Source organism: Ambystoma mexicanum, chromosome 10 (assembly GCF_040938575.1).
Source record: "Ambystoma mexicanum isolate Mex_15411 chromosome 10, UKY_AmexF1_1, whole genome shotgun sequence".
Classification (NCBI taxonomy): Eukaryota; Metazoa; Chordata; class Amphibia; order Caudata; family Ambystomatidae; genus Ambystoma; species Ambystoma mexicanum.
Window position 1 is genome coordinate 314,640,461 of NC_090932.1, and position 18,010 is coordinate 314,658,470.

Below are 18,010 nucleotides of genomic sequence, written 5' to 3' on the forward strand. Positions count from 1 at the left end.
AGTGATCCTTTTGCCTGCTAAGCACTGCATGTGGTAAGGGCTCTTCTTATCTTACCTCCTGTACCTGCCTCGTCCTCTGCATATGCTCCATCAAGCAGTTACATGTTAGGCTTAGTTATGGTGAAGAGGAGCTGGAAATGGTAGGAGAACCTTTAAGGGCAAAGGAAACAGAGAAAGAACGTATCAGGGATACGCAGTCTGTCTGAGGAAGAGTCAGACATCCTTCAACAAAGTAAATAATGGTATGAGCAAAAGTATTTTTTCTGCGCTACTGGATCTCAAAGATCATTTATTTTTGTGGATTCCAAATACACTTTACTGCTTAGGGTCCAACCAGACTACTATTTGTTACTTTTAAAATAATTGCAAAACATGACACCCCCATGTTTACCCTTATATTGCACAACATAAAAACAGCCGATATTGAATTTTATAAAGCTGTGCTATTGCTAAGTTCTAATTATTTGTTCTTTTATAACCTTTATGTTCACTACTTCTGTTTTAATGGTATGTTCTTGACACATAGGCATTTTACAAGGGTATTTAAAAACATAAATTACAAAAGTAGACTTACACTTATAAAAAAGTGGTAGTGATGTTTTGTGTCAAGTGTCAGTGTTTGAGCTCATTACCATCAATGACCTTAGTGGCTTGCGCATATGAGAAGCTGGGAAATACCTCTTTTAGTAGTAATCCAAAATGATGGCTATGATCAAAGAACTTGTAAGGCCGCTTTCACTCATTCATCTCCAATATCATGCACCCACTTATATGTGAAGAGGGATCTTTCCTCATGATCACACTGTTAAATTGATCGACCGCTCTGTATAATTTTAGCACTCAGATTGCTCATAAGGTTTGACATTCTTCATATTTAAACTCTATGGTTACATTTGTTCTGTTCTATAATGTGCCAGAGTAACACAGAACCCCATTATTAGTCTTGCACAGCTCTTTCTGGCAATTCCAAATTCAATTCTTTTGTGTGCTTCTTAAAGTATGCTGTTAAGATCATAATGTTTTTTGGGTTAGAAAATTGGCTTTATGTTAAGGGTTTCTCAAACCCTACTCCTTGATGATTTGATCTGTGTCATTTCTGTCAGTAGTCTCTTCCACGACCTTCGAGATATAATGTTCTATCGCTGGATGCCAATGCTTTATCCAAAATATCCTCTTGGGGGTCTTCTACTGTCATTGCAAATGTTTTGTTCAGCCATGTGTAGAAATGTTCTAAAGTCTGTCATTTTCCCCACACCTTAAACGCATCATTGATAAATTGATGCTGTATTCTTATGTTATCATGCCACCCTTCCTTGATTAGAAAACAGCCTCTCTATAAACAAGATATGAAACAGCTGATGTAACTGGGTGCTGAATGGGCAGTTCTTTGTGAGTAGTATGTTTCTGTAAATATAAATCCATAATTCACACCCTTTACCTAAAACTCCAGTAGCAGATACTGTACACTGTTAATTCCTTGAAAATACATGCAGTGATATGACAGTAAAGGGCACGAACACTAAATAAGTACCTGCCAGCTGTATGTTCTCTTTTAATTAATAAAACTGACTTGTCTTTCAATTTACAAACTATTTTAGTCATCATTTGTTGGTCTTGATAGTGTGCTAATTGTTGAAAAATCCTAGCTGGTCATGTCACTGTATGGTACACTGGTTGTTCCTAATGCTTTTGTGAATTGTAGGATTCTTTCAAATGTGTCCTATACATTGAACACTAGGAAGATTTGTTTTGATTAAGGGAGAAACTATCTTTGAACCCTGCTACACACACTTTCGTGGTACATGCTGGTGCTGCAAGTGTTGGATACAATTTAAAATTACACTAACAATGAACTTAATTAATTTACATTTTTTTCTCTGTTTAACAGGTAGAACCAGCTGTTAAAAGAGAGGTACTCTGTGCACAGATGAGTCTGCAACCTAGTTCTACGCGGGGAACATCCTTATCTTAATGTCCGCTGTCCCAATTTGGTTTTTGAAGCTGCCATTCCTGCATCCATTGCTGTTTTGTGTATTCACTGATTGTTTCTTACGCTTTCTTGGTAAGTGTTTCTTTTTACTCCCAAATCCTTGTATGCATTTTTTTGTATTCATATCATGTATTCCAAAATGTAAAGTGTAAAATATATTTCAATGAATCATTTTGACATAAATGCTTTTAAGGGCAAGCATTATGCTATTTGAACAAATATTAAAAGAGGGAGTGCAATAATTATTTAAGCTTGCAATAATGCATAACGATTTGAAGACCGACTTTTGTTTTACATTTGTAGCTATTCATTTTTTACAAACCTATTTTAATTATTGCTGATCTATTAAGGCAGCATGTCCATGAGAGTGTATCAGTACGTTTTTCAATAGCTGTCTCTCCTCTTCGTGCTTTATAAAATATTAGAACAGTGCATGCACAATTATCTAGACTGGCTATGTTGTGTGTGATCGAAATTGCTACAAAAGAAGGCAAGGCGTGTTTATTGTAGTAAATGTGCTTTGCTTTATTTCTCTTATATCTGTGTAATGTGAAAAGTAGTGTTTCCTCCTTCAGTTTTCAGATGCAGTGACACATCTCTCTTTGGATTTTAGTGAACCAAAGTAGTGCACTTTTAAATAATGTTTTGGGGTATGGTTGTGGCGCCTATGTCACATCGGTGTGAAAGCCATGTGCCCTGGAGGTCAGTGGTGACATGCTTCTAAAGTCTGTCAAAGAGTGGTAGAAGTAGTTTTGCTGTAAGTAATTGCCCCATTATTTATGGAAAGTATTTCGAAGCATTACTGTAATTTTAAGTATATATGTCCTTGAAATGAACATGATTGTGTTCAAATTCCATATAAAATATTATAATTGTCATAATAGGTTACTCTAAAAGACAAAGAAAAAAGTTCACGCAAACATTGTTGAGCTGTATTTGAATGAATGGTATTGCAGTACTTGAAGACTCACTTTGCTAAGTTAATTGCCAGTAGTTCAAAAGCATTGAGTGATGCCTGCTAGAAATGGCATACTAAATAAACACAGGGCAAGCTATAGTCAGAGGCACAGCAATAGTAGGAGAAATGATATGTCAAAATAAAGGGCCATTGCTTGCATTATGTCTGAGGCTGCCGGTTGTATGATATCTATCGTTTCAACATTGTTGTCTGCATTCATCCATATTTATTCTTTGCAATTATTGTCTGTATTTGTCCATATTCATGTTTTGCTCGGTAATAGAAATGTTGCGACTAGTAATTTTCCACACATATTAAAAAGAAAAAAATGTGGTGCTTTGAAATGTAATGGGATGCTTGCAGCGCTGGGTGCGTGCACATCAAGCCACAATCCATGTTTACATTAAAACCAAATGGGCTGCTATTGCTGATGACCTGAGTAACATCTTGGCAGCCATTTAAACATCTTGAAAGGTAAAGACATTCATTTTAAACCGTCTGTGACCACAGATATTGCACTGCAATACATGATTGGCACTCTGGGGACCTAAGCAAGAGACTTCAATTTCTGCTTTTTCACATTTTTTAAAAGAAAATACTGACAATAACCAAAGTGGTTTTTGTCTGTATTTATGTGTAAAAATCAGTAAAAACGAAAAATAGGGACCGTTAATTATGTAATATCTTTTCAATATGCCGAACTTGTATTATTTATTTACTGGATTTACGTAGCACCTTTATGACTGCTAAGGTGCCTTACTGGGGTGCTCGGATAGCCTTTTGTATGGCAATCACTGGGATCCTTGCTTTGAAAGATGAAGAGCAATGTTAAGCTGTGTTAGCACATGGAAATCGTTATTGACCTCCTCTCAGCCAATCAGAATGTTCAGAGTGCAGTCAATAACTACTGGTATTAACTGCATTCTGAACAGCCTGTATTCGAAAGCAGACAGGGAAACAATATTGCAAGGCAATTTCCACGCAAAATATCATTCAACTAGACACTTCTTCTCAACACCATACCTAGCACACTGCCGAGAAATTTAAAACCGGGGAAAGTGCTTTCACTTTCACTTTCTTATAGAAAAAAAGGTTTATTTTCACACAACACCGAATGCATGCTCATGTTGAACTTGCTCCAGTTAAGTTTGAATTTGAAGTGATGACAAACTTATTTAAATACTACAAAATAAAACCACATTTAATTTACTAACTCAGTTTGTTGATTTGCTTTCTCATTAATAAACTAATATTTTTTACTTCAACACCAAATCTCCAAAACATCAATTGCTGCTACAATTATGTGCTAATAGTATAGGACTTGGAAGGGGTCATTAGCGCTTTTGATAATGACCCTTCACCAACTTTTGGGCCCCGGCTTCGCCTCGGCCATAACTTGGTGACGGGTCATTATCCCATTATAGTAACCCCTCCCACAGTCTAGAAGGCTATCTTACAACTCTTGCGTCAATTCTTATAGAGTAATGTGTTATATGGGTAATCATTACATCATTTAAATAGTCAGTATCTGAGTGCAAGGCAAGCAATACTCCAGCATAGACCTTCACACAGTTGCAACAGATAGGTTTGGTGCCTCTACATTCTAAAGATGAAGTATGGATGTATTCCATATTTCCTTTTTGTTGGACATGTATCATAAATATGGACGTTGGTTGTAAGATCGGTTCGTGTTTAGTCCCTGTTTCGACGCATTTGTGTTGCAAACATCAACAGTGGCTGTTGGTTGCAGTCTGTGATTAGTAGAGGTTCACCACACACACAGCTGCTTATTAACAAAGTACATAATTCTGACATACTATTGACTTACTCCTGGAGAGAGGCTATTTGATTCACAAATAAGTTACCAGGAGCATTCCTGGAAAGAGTAGAGTACGTTCCAACCAGTGACTTCTTTGTGGATGAAACAGTCACTGATAACTTCTTTGTGACTTGGTCCAGAAATGCAGGCATAGGCTCCACCCTATCTTTGTATTATATCAAACCAATACTAATAAATATGGCAGCAACCACGGTACGATGTCCTTTCATCGCGGGATGACATTTCGCGGGTTTATTAGTGGGGGGGTTAGACAAATATATATATGGGGTGTTCGGGAATTGATAACAAAATTAAAGGGGTTGGGGACCGAGGGGGGAACCTCCCCAAAAATAAAAAAATATTAAATTCAATTAGTTTTTTCGTTATTATATCCGTGGGGAAAAAAGCAGCGAATTGTCATCCCGCGATGAAATGACATGGAACCGCAGCCACAGGATGAGGAATATTTCAGACGTTCATGAAATATTTGACTGTAGATTTTCACCACAATATATATTTAATTCACATGTCCAGACACCATGTCTTACAGCTGTATAGTGTGCTACATGTGGACCATTTATTTTACTGACATTTTGAATTGCTCCAAATTGCAATAGATATTGCTTCACAGAGCAGGGGAAACAGGAAAAAGAATAGGGGTTGTGTATTCAAACAATGAAGGCACCATAAGGAGTGGAGTACACTCTTTTCTGGCAACAAAGCATTTTGTACATTAACAGAGTAAGTGCATCGCCACTGCATAGATTAGGTCTCAAAAGCCCTTTGAGGTTGGAATTGTAGTGCGTCGTTGCAGCATGACTTGGGACTCAATGGTCTCTGGAGAAGGGATTTGGAGAATGATTCTGGGCCAGGAACGCTGACTGTTGAAAGAACTCGGGCTGGGCTGGATGAGGGGCTTCAGATGATATCTCTAAGCATCTGGGAAGGCTTCCTTGAACAAGGTGTATTTAAGGGGTCACTTGAATCTCTTGTAGATACATTGGGTTCTAAGAGAAGTGGATAGGTTGTTCCATAGTTTGGAAGCAAATGTGGTGACGTTTCTGGCCTGAGTCTTAGCTGTTTCTCCTTGGGCAGTTTCAAGAAGTCTCCACCTGATGACAGGAGGTTCGTGGCTGGCAAATAGGCAGTAAGCATGGATCAGATACACTTGTGCCCCTTGTTGTGAAGGGCTCAGTGTATCAGACAGAGTAGTTCAGGGTGGACCCTGGATTCAACTGGGGGCTAGTGGAGCACCCTGAGTGCAAGCGAGATGGGGCTTTGCATGTTAAGACCCATGATCTGTTGGTGTGTTTTATACGTAGTCAGACCTAGATTAATTTTATACCAATAGCTGAGGTTTGATAGCGCTAAGGGTCTAGTGAGCTCTAATGTTTCACACTCTCCAGGAACAACATGAAGAATTTGAAGTGTGCTTTGATGGTGATCGGATCAATTTGTGTTTTCAGTGACATGTCTGCTAATAACTTGATGCTCAGGTTTTTCAGAGATTTGACAGATGCTGGAGGAGCTCTAAAGTAGCCTGGCCAACTAAAAGATAGGCTGTTCAGGGTTAGAGGTACCATATAAGAGAATCTCAGTTTTTGTTGAGTTGAGGCAACAATTGTGCAGAAGTAGGCATTCATTCACTGTGTGGAGGAAATTAGACATCTCAGGGCACGTTGTCTGCTTTTAGATAACGACAATGTATGTATTGTCTGTGTAACTTCCTGGGGTGAATTGGTTCAGTATGGAATTTAAACCTTTGATGTATGAATTGTGAAAAGTGATGGAGAAAATGTTGCTTCATGTGGGAACCCAAGGCTGGGGGTAGATGCATTTGTTTTCAAATCACCCATTTTGACTCAGGTGGCGTGCTCTTCGAGGAATGACAAGATTCATTTAAGGGCTAATACCTTGTGGCCCATGTCATCGGCAAGTACTTTAACAAGGTTGCAGTGGTCTACTGGATCATATCCAGTTGATAGATCTAGTAGGGTAAGTACAGATTAGGAGTTGGAATCCACAGGTATATGGATGATTTCCCTTATAAAGATATGGTCAGTTTCAGTACTCTTGCCGGGTCTGGACCCATTCTAGTTGCCATGCAATAGGCCAGCGCATTCACTGAATTCTATAAGCTTTTCAAGGACTTTGCTCATCACGGTTTGTTTGAGATCTGGTGGAATTTGTTTAGGTCTTTGGTGTGTGATAATGTTTGGAGACAGGGTAAAGGTAGCACTGCAGATGAAGGAGATGGCTATTGAGTTTTGTCTTAATGAAGGTAGGCAGGAATAAACTGCGCCCTGGGAGCCATCAGGCAGTTCACTAGCTTGATGATATCAGGGGGCAATATAATCTGCAGAGCAAATTTGATTATCTCTGTCCATAGGCTGAGGTCCCATTTTTTGGTAAATGTTTCTTAGTATCCCAGGAAACAACAACCTATGTTCTGCAGAGGTCTAGAAATTATATGGCACCATTGTAAGAGTGGTCTGCTTTGCAATGATATGTGTACTAAAGGCATACTTTGTCCAATTGTACATGAAGTTTATATGACTTAGATAAATGTGCCAAACATATAGTAAGTGTAGCCTATGGAAGAGGCGATATATGTTTCAAGCAGCATGACACATATATTATAGAGGTTCACAATTAATACATTGGTAAAGCATGTAGTCATATTAAAGAAAAAAGCAAATGTGGTACGAGAAAGGTTAAAGAAGGATAGCATTAAGTTGTTCAGAAATGGAGGTGGTGGAAGTAGAAGCGAGGCTCTTCCCTGAACAAAGATGGCAACTCACCACGGGGAAAAGTGGTACAAAAGGAGGACAGAGTATCTCAGAGAAATGATGTTCTACTGAAGGTGAGCGACCAACCTAGATAATCGTATTGATTAGGTAGAAATGTTTTCGTAAATCCTTTTGCAGACCTGCTGGATTGCCAGCTGGGCACCACTAAAAACCTGGACCCTGGACACATGTCACAGCCCCACACCTTTTAATAAAAAGTGTTTGATGGGTATGTTAGAAGGACTATTCCACAGGCATACTGACAAACAAAGGAACAGAACTGTAATTTTAAAGTAGTTCTTTTATGAATACAAAATCTTGATCGGTTTTCCTAATCACTTAGTATTATCTAGATGCAGTGGTACTGTCACATCCCGCTTTATCCAACACAAACTGCATCTCTTTTGAGCATTGACAGAGAAGGGGGAAGAGAAGATGAGGGACACACATTCTAATCTCCTGGAGCCAGGAGCTCTATGTGAGAGTAATCTGTGCAAAAACCAGGACAATTACTTCCCCCAACTGCATTTCTCATTATCATGGGTGGAAGGGAGACCTGTTAAGTTGTTCCTAACAGAATGCTTATATTCTAAAAGAAAGTTTAGCTTATGTTGTTCCCTTGTTGCGCAGTTCCAATGTGGCTGCTTTCGAGAAAACCTTCCAACATCAGTGCACCTTTGTTTTGTTTAGGATGTAAACTTGCAGCAGGAACCTGAGTTCTCCATTGCAAAATTCACCTATCGACATGTTTTCATACCAGTCTAGCTTTGTCCAATCTCTGGCTACAAACTTTATTTTGCCATTTTACATTGAGATGTTTTAGGACTTCCCTCACAACCCTTTTCAACTTAAACTGAGCTTTTCTAATCTTGGTCAAATACATTGAAGTGGTCTTGACACAAATTCTGAAAATTGATTGATGGAGGTCATTCGAAACTAAATAAAGCCATACAGTAAGCCATTTGCCTTCGATACAAGAACCACAGAACCCTCCATTGAAAATAAAACCTTTATAAGGCGAAACTGCCCATTTTTACAAATATGCAATTTGGGAAAATATGTTTTTAAAACAATGTCTAGCATTACCCAAAGGTCCTCCGAATGCCCTTTACACTTAGAGGTGGGCAGTAGGAATCTTGAACAGGAACCAGGTCTGAAGTCATTATATTGGATTACAATAAAGCACCCTGAAACTTTGCCTAAATATATGGAAGCTCTCATGGGTGTTTTTAGTCATGAAGGAACTCACAGATGTTCATTATTCCAACACATAAGGCCCGACCCTTGAGTGATGAATATATTCTTTGTTTGGAACAATACAGACAACATCAATGAACTTATAGCATAGCTAAGAAGGCCTATGAAAATTGGGCATATAAAGTTAGCATAGTTTTCTACTTGGAGAGCAAACAGAGTTTTGAATATCTCAGTGTAAAGCATGAGTTGTGGTTTGAGAATTATATACCTTTGTTGAACCCTACAGTACAAAGGTGCTTTCCATAAAATGAAGTTTTGTTACTCTAGCCCCGGCTCACATCCTAAAGTACTGGGAGATGTCCTCGTTGACATTTGCCTGCTATGCTCATCTGCGAGAGAGGATGACATAGAGTTTCTTTTGCTTTGTCCTTTTTAAAACTTGGTGCAGAATAATTGGTTACTCACTGCTTTTGATCGGACGGGGTGTCCAATTGCAGTGAGGCCCTTACATTTTTGTTGACAGAGTGACTCTGTGATCTTTGATGTAGACAATTTTGAGAAAAGGGGCTTTGTCTGTACAAAGCAAATCAATGAAAGGTGTGTTGAATAATTAAATTTAGATGGTAGACCATCTGTAAAGCTATAGGATGAACGTCCCGAGCAAAGCGAGGGCCTTCATCGAGGTATGAGGGACCATTACGCCCAGTATGGTCCAAGCTGCCAGTCCATGAAGCTTCTAGAACACCCTGCAGGGCTTGATTCAGCACTTTGTGCATTGAATGTGCCAAAAACATGATTCAGTGTGTCAAATCACCAAGCCCAGGCTCCATCAGTATTGCTAAGTGGGCCTGGGCGTACTCGTAGTGCACGACAATGCACCTTCAGGATTGTGCCGGTTGAACATAACGGGCGCAATGCTGAAATCTCAGCAGCATTTTCGTAAAATAACGACATATTAGTTATTTAACAAAAATGCTGCTGAGAACACATGTGTAAATAAACACTTTCACACACACCTAAGTAAGTAGCTGCAATGTTGCACTACACAACGTTGAAGCTGCTTACATATGGATATGTGAAAGTGTTCAAATACACCCGTGTTCATATACACCCGTATGGTGTATACGAACTGCATCCTATACAGCAAAGCAAGCAGCTTCAATGCTGCTTGCTTTGATGTATGTGAAAGTGTACACATACACACGTGAAGGCAGCTCCACGGTAATTACAACCTGATTTGCAGGCTATAATCAATCTTTGGACTATACCAATTAGTATAGCTTGCAGACTGACCAATCAACTTTGCTAAACACCCGCTAGGGTGTTCCAATATAGAGTACATGTGTCACAGGATGCACCTGTGCTAGTGCGTTTCATAACAGTGAAGGGATGAAAATCTGAACATACATGCCAGGTCACTTTGACATTGCAGCAGTGAGTAGGCATGTAAAACGGTGTAACATGGCTCAGAAGTGGGTGGGTGCAGTGCAGTAAATGTGTACGTTATCAACAATCTACATCAACAAGTAGGTTTTGATGCCAATCACTTAACATGACAGCAGTGTAAGGGTAAGCTCAGCCATCATGTGTAATGTGCATGCACTGGGATGCATGGCTACAGTTAACCCACCTGCACCCCTTAGTGAAAATGCAGGGAGGCATTGCATGGCAATGAAAGGTTGACCAGAGAACTGTGTATTGGCAGACAATGTTGGCTAGCGTCAATTGCATCATCTCAGTCAACTGACACCACAGCAGATGAGAATGGGACAGTAAGCAGGACACATGATGAACCGTCAGTAGTACACCCATTCATGAACTTATAGCATAACTAAGAAGGCCTATGAGAATTGGGCATATTAAGTTAGCATAGTTTTCTACTTGGAGAGCCAACAGAGTTTTGAATATCTCAGTGTAAAGCATGAGTTGTGGTTTGAGAATTATATACCTTTGTTGAACCCTACCGTACAAAGGTGCTTTCCATAAAATGAAGTTTTGTTACTCTAGCCCCGGCTCACATCCTAAAGTACTGGGAGATGTCCTCGTTGACATTTGCCTGCTATGCTCATCTGCGAGAGAGGATGACATAGAGTTTCTTTTGCTTTGTCCTTTTTAAAACTTGGTGCAGAATAATTGGTTACTCGCTGCTTTTGATCGGACGGGGTGTCCAATTGCAGGGAGGCCCTTACATTTTTGTTGACAGAGTGACTCTGTGGTCTTTGAGGTAGACAGTTGTGAGAAAAAGGGCTTTTTCTATACGAAGCAAATCAACTAATGTTGTGTTGAATAATTACATTTAGATGGTAGACCATCTGTCAAGCTATAGGATGACCTATATGATGACCGTTTTTGACTAAATGCATTAATTCAAGTGTTGTGATTGTCTCGTGACATATTGTAAGGACATATGATTAGCCACATTGATTTATAATAGCTATTAACATTGGCACTTCATACAAATATTATAATATCAGATTTAAAAAATATATAAGTCTTAAGGAATGTTATGATAATTTTAAAGGAAACTGCTTGATGATGATGTACAGTATACAGGTTTTTATGCTTGAAAGTGTGTATTATTGTATTTTATTTAAGGGTTTGTTTTGTGGAACTGTTTTATGGATTTGCTTTCTGAAATGAACATGTTGATTGATTGATTGATTGAAATTTGCAAACAAAGTCCTGCTCAACATAGTCTGTGCATATTCTGAGCTACCGACCCTCCCTACGCTTTTAAAACAATTAAAAGTATAAACAGAGAAAAAAATGCATAGTTATTTCAAACATAAATCTGTTTATTATGGGGTGTGGAGAGTTCTACCCAATGTGGGCTTCTCCAATGAGGAGCTGCACCTCTTTTAAGGGCTCCATACTCATGTAGGCCTACTCATGCCTCCCTGTTTCTGAGGTTGTAAATTGAGTATCACAGATGTGGCTAATAATGATGGTAATTAGTAACACCCACTGCCAAGATCCCGGAAACCTGATTTTTCGGTATGCTGAGCTATAGAAAACACCAATTGTTAGAATTGTTATTATTATTATTTTTCTATTTTTTTATTTTTTATTTATTTATTGTGCTTTAGTTAAATTTAAACTTTAAGCACATAAAACCAATTTTGACACAGTATCAAAAAACATCACAAATTCATAAAATATAAATCAGTTTCCTAATCATCACAAATTCATATGAAACAATAAAACCATTAACACTATATAATCCTAACATTTAAAATCCAAAAACCCTATTATTATTATTATTATTATTACATGTTGAAACATTTCATATGGTTTCACCTGGTATCTCCAAAAACCTGTACAATATACTACAAAGCAAAAGTAGAGAACTCTGTATCAGCTTTCAAGTCGATAATGCCACGTTTGCAGTGCAGTTTCCCCGGACTCGTATGCCAACCCCTCCCCTCCCCCTGGACCTCATAATTCCCGGATGCCCACCACATGCCGGAATTTCATTGCCTGTGTAAAGGTGCGGAGACAAAACAAGGGAAGCTATGGAGCAGGTTCTTGGTGTACAAAAGGACATAAATCAGATGTGAGAACAGATCATAGACCACCACACCCCGGAGTTTCACTGCCTGTGGGAAGGTGGGTAGTGAAAGATATGCAAGGAGCAGGCTCTTTACAGGGTCCTCAAGGAGAAGAAAAGCATGCACATTGGATGGGAGCATATGTCAGCAAGGACCTTGCTTGACCAGTAAAGCAGCGTGCTAGCACCAGGGCAGCATGGGGACAATCGTAGATGGACACAGGAGTGGCTGCCGTAAGGAAGGAGGAAGGCAGGACAAAGGGGGTGGGCTAGATTGTCAAAGCAAGTTGGAATAAAATCAGCCAATCTTCATGGGGCTAAACCGGACACCTTGAGAGATCCACCGGATGATGTTGCCAAGCAAGTCTGTTCTTGAGGCCATATTGAACTCGTTATTGGTTCCCAAGATTACCTTACCCAGAACTTCTAGAGTTCATGTTCCTTTGGTCGCCTTTCTGATTAATCTCCATCTGGGGCAGATATTCTATCTCATTGTACGGCCATTCTTGTTGCGGCCCGCTTCCGTCTTCCTTCAGTTCCTTGGATCCTGACACATATATTCTCAAAAATAAAATAAACCAATGCAAATAACTCTCTAGCCTTATAAAGTCCTGCTATTGCATTCCATTGGTATCTTCACATCTGGATCAAATCTGCAGCCCTCACCATTCAGACAGGTGAGGCAACAGATCTTGTACAACTCGTAGGTGGCCAACTCATTGCATCCGTTTCCCTGCATTATTCGTGACATTTGTTTTGCTGGCAAGCCTGTCCATACCCCCCTTCTATGTCCTCCAACGCCTCCCCCAACCTGCAAATAACCCTAGAAATTTAAAAAGCATATATATTCCCTATCCTGCACCTCCCTAAAAAAATGCAGTAGACAAATGTGGCAAAACGGCAGCGATGATTTATCGCCTATGAGTTGGGCCGGTACCAGGGTCGGACTGGGCCATAAAATTGTCTTAGGCACCAATGAAAAACTGTTGCACAGTTTCAAATGGCTTTTCATTCCTTTTGTGACACTGTTTGAATAGTACACAAGGGGGAGTTTTTTGATAAAATGTGATGCATATTTTGCATTTTAAAGAATATTTAAACCAGCATTTTGTATTTTTGGTTCAGCCATGGGCTTATTGCCCTATAAGGCAGTCCGGGTCTGGCCGGTACCGAGGCAACCCTGGCAGGCTACAGCACGTATTTATATATTTATTTTTGCATTTGTTGCAGCGCACTGAACCCTTCCGTATCTAGGGGCTAGAGACGCAGAAATACAGAGAAATACAGAGTGGGGAGACAAAAAAGAAAAATAATACAGACTAGAGAGAATATAGGAAACAAACGCGAACACAACAGGGTAGGAGGGGTGTTATGGTGTCTTAGAGTCTTGTTTGGAGGAGCAGGCGGGAGGAGGGGTATCCGATTGTCTTCGTCTGTGAGCGCAGGGAGCTTTTAGGTGAACAGCCAGGTTTTTAAGAGCTCATTCATCCATAAACGTTATTGTCACAGCACAGCAGAGGCTCACTCGGGATATGGACCCCATTCACTCCTACTGGTCTTTCTAGCTCTATATGCAGCTTACCAAGACAGCATTGACTTCCTCCCATTACAGGAAATCACTGAGTGCCAAATGCAATATTTGTCGGGAAATGTATGACTTCATAGAAGGATCTGCTGTTGGTGGGTGTTAGTGGGCTCATGTCGCTTTAAGATAGAGACATGCTCACGTGGAGTGGGCCACATGGGCCATGACGTGGGAGGAGGCCAAAAGGGGGAGTGGAGTTTCAGTATCCTGTTAGCTGTTGAATAAAGAAGACGTATATTCTCTCCCTTGGTGTGCGTCCTTAATTTGGTAGGCCGCCAGGCCGTAACAGTGGACCCTCTTGGGAGCAGCCATAAGTTACCTCCGGCTAAGAAATTGGAATTCTGAAGCAACCAGGAAGGCAGAATGGACCCAAGCGTTCATTTCTAGCTTCTTCCCTATCTGGACTGGAGCTTGGCTCCTTTCTTGGAAAAGTCACAAGGGGCCTTGAGAAACCGAGGAAGAGGAAGGTTTTATGCATTTCTATCCCCATCTGGGACGGCTTCTCTTGCTTGGTGCAATGGAGGGCTATTCTTTCCATGGCTGCTTTTGCCTACAGTCTGGCCTTGCTATTCTATTCTTTGAACTGGTTCATTGCAGTTGAGAGAAAAGACTTTGTATAAAGTCAAAAGGAACACACAAGTCGATGTCTTTTCATTTGGAAATGCTGACTTTTGACCTCGCTGGATAGCAGTGTTTCTTTTGAAAGAGAAGAGTCCCGCGCATGTTTGCAACATAATTCCGTTATTAGGAACTTTCCTTCTCCTGGTGTGGCAACGAAACACTGCAGGACAGCAGTGGTTGCCTGACAGGGCATGGTGTAAATGCCCTCTATCACCCATCAATGTATCCCCATTCTGTAAAAGTAAGACAGTGTTGTGTAGTGGAACCTCTGGGGTGTGTCGCCCCTTTAAGGGGTTGGGTCCCTCCCCCATGTATTGCCCTTTTAAAATGGGCCATGATGTCGTCATGGCCCAACCTAATAAAAGGGAGTCCTGCAGGCACGTGCGAGACACGGCTGCGGACACCATGACTAAGTAACCGGTGTGTGTGTCCTTTATTGTGGCCTGCAGGCCCGCCCTGAACATAAGGGGCCTGCAGGCCACGGCATCATGGGGCCTCGCACACAGCCAGCCACACGAGCCTGCTGGAGGCAGCAAGGTGAACTGGACATCTACTGAGGCACTGAAGCCTCCCCTGTGCTGGTGCCCCATAGCACTACAGGGGGGGGCTGGTACGATGTCCCATGCCAGCTCCACCCCACAACATTTGGCGACGAGGAAGTCGTCTCTCTCTCAGGAAAGAAAAGGAGAGAGAGAGAAGACCACGAGCACACGAGGTGCAAGCAATCTCCACAGGCCTTCAGTATAGCACCTGACCTTCACTGCAGCCAGGATGGACCCGCGCTCCACTGCACGCATGACGGTGATAGCCCGGGGCACCCTGCGGTGAGTTGCATCCTGCGGTGCTCGGCAGAAAGGAGGTAAAGTGGAGCGGCCACAGTCGCAAAGGAAGTGGCGGTTCCTGCGAAGAAAGGGATCTCCCCCTTCCCCGGGGCACCCGCCGCAAGCAAGGGAGAAAGGGCCCCGTGCCCGAAGTGAAGGGCGACATCGGCCGCACAGGAACGGGGCGGCGCTACGAGGAGGCCGCATGTGTTCTCCCCCTCCCATCCAAGAACTGGAAAGAGTGTCCCGCGACCTTTGCCGCAACTGTGAAGAAGCGGGTCATCACCCGCGTAGGGTGAGGGTGATACGCCACCACCCCCGAAAAGGAAGATGCCTAGCGGCCAGTGCACCGTAACTCCCCAAGTGGCATGTGCGCCAAGAAGGAAGGAGTCGCGGCATCCGCCGCATGGTGAGGGAAGGCGAGCTACCCACCCCACACCAGCCATGAAGTGGAGACAGCGCCCGCCACTACCAGGCTAACCCCAGAAGAGGTGTGCGGCCCGCCCCCTGTCCACCCCACCGCCGAGCGGAGGAAGCCGGTCCTGCGACTGCTGCCGCAACCAAGAGGAGTTGCCCTTCCCCCACCCGCACGCAGCACCAGGAGTCCCCAAGTCACGTGCTCGCCATGAAGTTAAAGGAATAAGCAGACTCCATTTATAGAAGGGGTAAGCTACGCGGCAACCGCCGCACCAAAGGAGTGAGTTGCCCTTCCCCCACCCGCCGAGAAATAGAAGCGGCGTCGGCCGCAACAATGAGGTACTCCGGGAAGAGGCATCGCTCGCTGGGAAGGAGGTGAGCTGACCGCCCCTCCCTTTCTTCCCCCCCCCAGATGAGGAAGCCTGCCCTGCGGCCTCCGCTGCATGGAGACCTGAGCTGCCCCTCCCCCGCGTGCCTGCCACCACCACGGGCCAGGCCAGAGAGGAGAGACAGGGGCACGAGTCACGTTAGGGAAAGCCGCAGCTGCACTGTGGCCATTCTGCCCTGCGGCGGGAAAAGGGGAATGCTCCAGAGCGGAGCAAATAATGAAAGAGGGGCAAGAGAAAGTGGGTGTGCAACGCTGCAATAGATTTGCAACATAAAAGTGACAAGTATGCCACGGCACAAACACCCTGGCACAAGGATGCAAGCACAAGGACCTGGGGGGCCGTAGCCCCATGGCCTGGTGCAGGACTCTGCACACCCAAAGCAGCGGTATGTCACCACAACATAATTCAAGGCAACAAGTGGCCTGACACAGAAGCCACCCTGACTGACTGCAGGCACCCTGTCTGAACAACAGGTGGTCTTAACATCGAATCAACAAGGACCCTGAACTGCCAGCCACTGGTGCTGCCCCGCATGCCACACCATCACAAGACGGGACCAACACCAAGATGCAGCACATCCGGCAGGCACTGGGTTGCAGCTCGGGACGAGTGCTTGTGCGCCCTCCTGTGCCATGGAAGGAAATAGACAAGGAAATGGAACAACCTGGACGCCCAGAGGTATGTGGGTCGCTGCCTTGCCCACGTCAAGGGACAGTGCCGATGTGGCCCCTGGCACCAGCCAGGTGCGGCTTTGCCGGCTGGGAACTATATCGTAATTGCATCGGTCTGCAATGGCCGCTCATGGGTGACAAACTGATCTCCAGAAAGTCCTACCGTAGCGTTAAAAAGGGCTCAGTACATTGAGGTTGTGATGCTGTAGACCTGCATAGTATGTACATGCTGAAAGTCGGCTCAGTAAAGGACAGCAATGTGAAGCTGTGCTCCTGCAGGTGGTGGGGATGATCTTTTGGTACCAGGGATTACCGGTGCGCGTCATGCAATGATGGCAGGTCCGCACTCCAGGTTAATAAAGGGTCGATAGTATGCAGTCCATCTGCCAACCGTCCATCGGGGAGGTGCCCCCCCTTGTGCCCGTCACCGATTAGTGCACCATAATGTGAGACCAGAGGTGCTAATAGCACATCTGTTAAAGATGGTGCCTCACCTCTGAAGTAATCTTGTTCTGCATTGAAAAGAAAGGGTGTGGGAAAATTAGGTATATTATATGACAAGTTTGTTTTTGTTCCCTATGAAAAAGGAGGGATGTTGTGTAGTGGAACCTCTGCGGTGTGTCGCCCCTTTAAGGGGTTGGGTCCCTCCCCCATGTATTGCCCTTTTAAGATGGGCCATGATGTCGTCATGTCCCAACTTAATAAAAGGGAGTCCTGCAGGCACGTGTCAGACACGGCTGCGGACACCATGACTAAGTAACCGGTGTGTGTGTCCTTTATTGTGGCCTGCAGGCCCGCCCTGAACACAAGGGGCCTGCAGGCCACGGCATCATGGGGCCTCGCACACAGCCAGCCACACGAGCCTGCCGGAGGCAGCAAGGTGAACTGGACATCTACTGAGGCACTGAAGCCTCCCCTGTGCTGGTTCCCATAGCACTACAGAAGGGGGGCTGGTACGATGTCCCATGCCAGCTCCACCCCACAACAGACAGTACCCGCAGGTTTACCACGGTCGTGCACGTGGTTTCTCTCGCTAAATACACTAGTAATACAGGGTGCAACATGTAACAAGTTGTGCTGCTATCCAGGCTCCAGGGCCAGTCGCCACCATGTCTGAACTTGCTTCATTTAGCAAACGTAATGTTGGCCTGATAGGGTGATGTAAAGAAAGGTTCTTTAAAGTTCCTTTGTTTGGGGGGCATGCTG

General features: G+C 43.2%; 1 protein-coding gene across 3 annotated transcripts in view; it reads left to right on the forward strand.

The window, feature by feature from the left end:
• The window catches only part of PLEKHA2 (pleckstrin homology domain containing A2), a 1,084,343-nt gene that overhangs the window by 164,770 nt on the left and 901,563 nt on the right, over positions 1-18,010 (forward strand). For all 3 annotated transcript variants that reach the window (XM_069617914.1, XM_069617916.1, XM_069617915.1), the window contains exon 2: positions 1,889-2,062. The gene's annotated coding sequence lies outside the window, so the exon portion shown is untranslated. The remainder of the gene's footprint in view (positions 1-1,888; positions 2,063-18,010) is intronic.